The sequence below is a fragment of the Pinus tabuliformis genome, chromosome 3_1 (assembly GCF_031772625.1).
Source record: "Pinus tabuliformis cultivar Carrire ecotype Pingquan chromosome 3_1, CPIR1, whole genome shotgun sequence".
Taxonomy (NCBI): Eukaryota; Viridiplantae; Streptophyta; class Pinopsida; order Pinales; family Pinaceae; genus Pinus; species Pinus tabuliformis.
The window spans coordinates 712413351-712418859 of NC_142301.1; positions in this window are offsets into that span (position 1 = coordinate 712413351).

Genomic DNA, 5509 nt, shown 5'->3' on the forward strand with positions numbered 1-5509 from the left:
GCACAAGAGCTTTCAACATTTGAAATATCGATACTTTGAGAGACATGCACCAAAGGTTGCATCATTTAGGATTTGTACTCAGTTTAGGTGTCATATTCAAGGGGAAGTTGTTATGCTTTCCACCACTTCATAGATTGTTAGAGTGATGAAATAAAAGAGCCTCCCTCTTGAGGCTAGATTATGTCATTCATATCAGCTGTGTTGTTGATGTCCTAGCTCAGCCAGGTCTTGCCAAAACTCTGTTGAGGTTCATAATTTATTATAAACTGAAATGTCTTCACAAGAATTGACCTCATAAAATTCCATAATCACAAGATATGCCATACATGGCTGTGATTATGGCTCTCAAGACCCTTAGACTTTGAGCAATGAGGCTCGCAACATCACTTATGATTATGCACTCTACAATTCTGTGACCAGCTGAATGTCAAGCAATTGAACCGCGATTTAAATCCTATTTTGTCAGCAATAAGTACTATACTTTGTCTTTATTTAGTGTAGAGAACCAAGCACTTATTCTGCTCATCTATAGAAGGGACAATGGTTGTTTGCCTATGAGGTATAAGGAAATCCTATCAGATGTTTTGTATTTTCGTATGGAATTGAATCATACTCCTGCACACTGTAACATTCATATATATCAACCTGTAGAGGCTTTAATAACACCTGGTATTCTGGTTAGTGATTTTATTGGACCTCATGTGCATATCCTACATGCACAGGATGGACTATTCATATGTTACAAGGTATTATTCTTATTATTTAGGGTGCACATCTTCAGGTGCTCAAGAACGATTACTAGAACAATCAGTTAATTCTGCAATTTAAAGGATGAAAAAGGAGGTTATAGGAGTCTAGTTTTGGTTCTCATCCACAATGTCACACTAGTCTGCCTGGGCATGGTTCTCATGGTTTAATAGTGACTTGAGGAGTCATAATACCACAGATCACTAAACACGAACAGCTAAGGTAGCCCAAGGACAATAGCCATCTTTACACATTAATTAACAGGTCTTACATTAATTATCCTAGGGGGTTTTAATACTTCCAAATGCTTAAAAAACAGTTAGCAGAGCATTCACATTACACATTCCAGCAATCTTTTCTATAAACCAACCAAATGCAGTCAGGAGAGCCCTCCTTTTAAGCTATACAACCTTATTGTTAGTATGATCAACCTTATTTTAATATATAGTGTGACAAACCGTATGTGACAGGCAGGTGGAAAACTTTTCTCGCAATTGACTAAGCGACGTCCTGCGAGCCAGACTTGAGACGAAAACCCTCGTCAGAAGTATATGCTTGGCTCTTTTCCAAACAAATGAAGAGTCAATGAGGTTTTGTGTAATCACTTCTGGTATCGTATTGGGTTATTATTAGAAGCGATAATTGGATTCGGATTCTCATCGAGTGAGTTGTTCTGCTTTCTCAATTTGAGAGGGTTTGTTTGGAGGGAAAAACGAAAGAGGACATACAAGAATAGTGAGGGGAAAGATGCAGAGGAAGAGGATTGAGAACATCGCCAGTAGGCAGGCTACAATTTCCAAACGTAGGTGGATTGCTGAAGAAAGCTTACGAGCTCTCGGTGCTCTGCACTGCAGAAGTTGAACTTGTGATTTTCTCCCCAGCAGGAAAGCACTATGAACTGTTTTTTAGTGCAAATCCTACTATTTTGATTCTAATAATCATGGCTATGCAAACCTCATGAGATTCTTACTAATAACCCCAATGGTGCAAGCCCTAGTAAGCTCGATGTTGAAAAACTTAGTGTAAAACCTCCAAATCGCTGGTTTTGTTGTAGTGCTTATTGGAGAGTATATAAAAAATTTCACACCTTTTTATGAGATATGGGAGGAAAACATGTTAAAGATTTTTAATAAATATAAAATTTCCAAAATGATGCTAGTTACGTGTGATTCTTTTTTCATTGTTTGTGATTATGAAAAATGAAACTCAATGTTTTTTCATTAGTGCACACATATTTCATTATATAATTGCATATAGAAAAATCATTCCAGAGTCGATAACAATAAAAATGAAGAATTTATGGTCCAACGTTATATTTAAGGGAGATGTTTAAGGATGATGTTTGAATTTTGTTTTTCATTTTAAGACATTTGGAGCAAATATTAGGAAGGACTTTGAGAAAGGATTGTCCTTGATTTTCAAAAATGGAGTTGTTCCTTTCCAGCCATATGCCCCAAGTGACCATCAAAGGGAGAGCTCATATGTTTTTTGGATGTTTTCTTTATAGCCATTTTTTTACACATATCCATAGAGTCCCCACGCCATTGATGTGAATTACTTGTTTGGTTTTTTTTAACCAAATTTTTTAACCAAACAAGAAAAATTAAAAAAATGCCTCAAGATCAAAGACTGAAACAAAGACCTATTGACATACCTTTTAAAGTATGGAAAGAACTTGTAAAATCATATGAGAAGTTGGATGCACAAAGAAAAGCCGGCAATGAGAGCATTCAGGTATTGAATTTTTCATTAAACATTATTTAGAATGTATTAATACTTATAAGTATCTTAGACATGTATTTGTGTGAAAATAAATTGAATTGGTTTATGTTTAAGGACAAGGCATCCAAGGCGAGGTTAACCAAGACAAAAGTCACTCATCGTAGTGGCCAGAAAGGTTTAAAAGCAATGATAACCTTTGTAAGTATATTAAACATGTGATATTTTTTTAATAAATTTTGTACTAGAAGAAAGTCATTGTTATCTAATTTCTCCCTATTTACTGATTGATAGGAACTAAAATATGGAAGACCTCTAAATCATTTGGAAAAGGAGGTGCTGCAGCAAAAGAGATGGGTTGAATTTGTTGTTTGGATGGACTCTATGGTATGTAATCTTAGTTGGATTTCCAATATACTTTTAAACCATATTTTCATTTTATTTTTTAGTACTATTAGATATTATATCTTACCTCATTTTATGGTTAACATTGTATAACAAAAACATGCGTTGTGTTATGTAATTAATACTAACATGTAATATTGATTTTTTTTGTCAGAATGCTATAGGTAATGATTGCCAAGACGATGATCCAAATTATGTTCAACATATATCAGGAGATGATGAGGATGAGGATGAGGATGATGGTGGTGAAGGAGGAGATGATGATGATAGTTGCGGTGTTGGTGATGATGTGGATCAGAGTATGGTCAAGATGATCATGAGGATGATCTTGGTGGTGGTAGCTAGGCATGCACATGCATTGTTTTTTATGAAGAAATTATTGTGTAGAATGACATTGTTATGTTTAGATGGGTGTTGTGAATTTACCCTATATCAATGAGACATTTTGATTTTGTAATCATACGATGAGTTTGATTTATGTATGTTGTTAATTTATCGTAGAATAACGATATTCATGAAATATTTTGATTTGTTAATCATATTTGAATTTTACTTGTTTTGATTAAAAATAATACTGATTTTATTAGTATTATGTTGCTATTTTATACATGTTTTGAAAATTGTTAATGACACATTGTTATTTTTTTGGATGGATGTTGTCAATTTCTCTTAAATTTCTTTACAAATGATTTTGAATTGTGATATCTGCTTTAATGATATTTAGAAACTATCATATATTTCACTATGAATCTATAAAGGGGGTCATATATGTAAAGAAAAATATACCCTATATAAGAAGTCAAATGCGGATGTAACCATGGATGAAAAATTGAAAGTAAAATTGGATGTTAAACTAGGAATTAATACAAAATGCAAACAATTGACATACAAAGTGTTTTAAATTAGAAGTGAAAAATTGTGCAATAGTTGACACAAAGAAGGGAACACAACATGGCATACAAAAGGATATCAAATTGGGCAAAAACAAGGACACATAAATGGGCACCAAATTAGATGCAAAAAAAGACAACAACTAGATGTAAAATAAGATGCAAAGTTGAGCGTTAAAAAGAAGCAAAAAACGTTACAAATTAATATGCCAAATGATGATGCAAATAATGGTGTAAATTTGGGATGCAAACATGGGTGCAAAAAAGGAAAAAAAAAAGATGTAAGAAAAGACATAAAACAAGATGCAAAATGGGGCTGAAAAAAGGTGAAACCAAGGATGCCATATTGGATGTAAAAAATGATTCCTAATCACATGCAAATTTAGGCTCGAACTCAGACACAAAATTATATGCAAATGTGGACACAAAATGAGGCAAAAAATATGCAAATTTGGATGGTGAAAACGATGTAAAACTAGACACCAAAAAAATGCAAAATTGGATGAAAAAGTCGGTGTAAATAATGGTGCAACATTGGACACAAGTAGACACAAAAAAATGGTGCAAAAAGGGGCATAAAATAGCTTAAAATTGGATGCAAAACTTGGTGCAAAAACAAATACAAAAGTAGACGTAAAAAATGGCTCTAAATTGAATGTACCATTAGACACAAAATAAGATGCAAAGGTGGACACAACACATGACTCAACATAAGATGCAAATATAAATGCAAATTTGGATGCTCAAAATGATGTAACATTAGATGCAAGAGATGGTGTTAAAAATGATGCAAAATTGGATGAAACAAATGACGCAAAATATGGTGCAAAATGAGATGGGAAAAATGGAGACAAATCAAACGTAAATGTGGATGTAAAAAATGGTCCAAAAAAAGATGCAAAAATGGGCACAAAAATGGATGCAAAATTTGGTGCTAAATCAAATTCAACACATGGTGCAAAGATAGGCACCAAAGCTGGTGCAAAAATAGAAGCAAAAACTAGTGTAAGACTAGATACAAAACCTGGCGTAAGACTAGATGCAAAAACTGACACAAAATGGATGCATAAAAAGACGTTAAATTGGATTCAAAATACAGTGTAAACTTGATGCAAATGATGGTGCAAAAATGGAAGCAAAGAATGACACAAAATAGGAAGCAAAAGAGAATGAAAAAAAATGCAAAAAATGACACAAAACTAGAAGCAAAACCTGTCATAAAATAAGATGCAAATCTTGGTTCAAAATTTGATGCAAAAAATGATGCATAGTTTGGTGTAAAAAATGATGCAAAATCTAGCGTGAAAAAGGATGCAAAATCAGGTGCAAAAAAGGACGCTTTAAAAATTGTACAATAGAGCCAGATTTAGCGCCAGGTTGCTCATCACAATTACAAAAAAAATGCACTAAAATCTGGCGCTAAATCTGGCGCAAATCGCTGGTTTTGTTGTAGTGAATGCTTCCACGAAACTTGAAGAAGGTGGAAAGAGAGAATGGAAGGATTGGAAAGAAAGATTCCATGATTGATGTGTTTCAGGATGATTCACATGTTGATGTTGATGTGCAAACAAAGGAAGGACCTTCGAAATGGATTTGTAAGAAATGGTTAGATTTCTTATCCAATTAAGGTTGCATGTCTTTTTGAAAATGCATCAAATCAATAGAATGCATTTCTTTGTTAATGAAATGTAAGTTGCAGGTTTTTTACCAAGAAGGTGAATGGAAAAGTTGAGTAGGGGACTCACTTT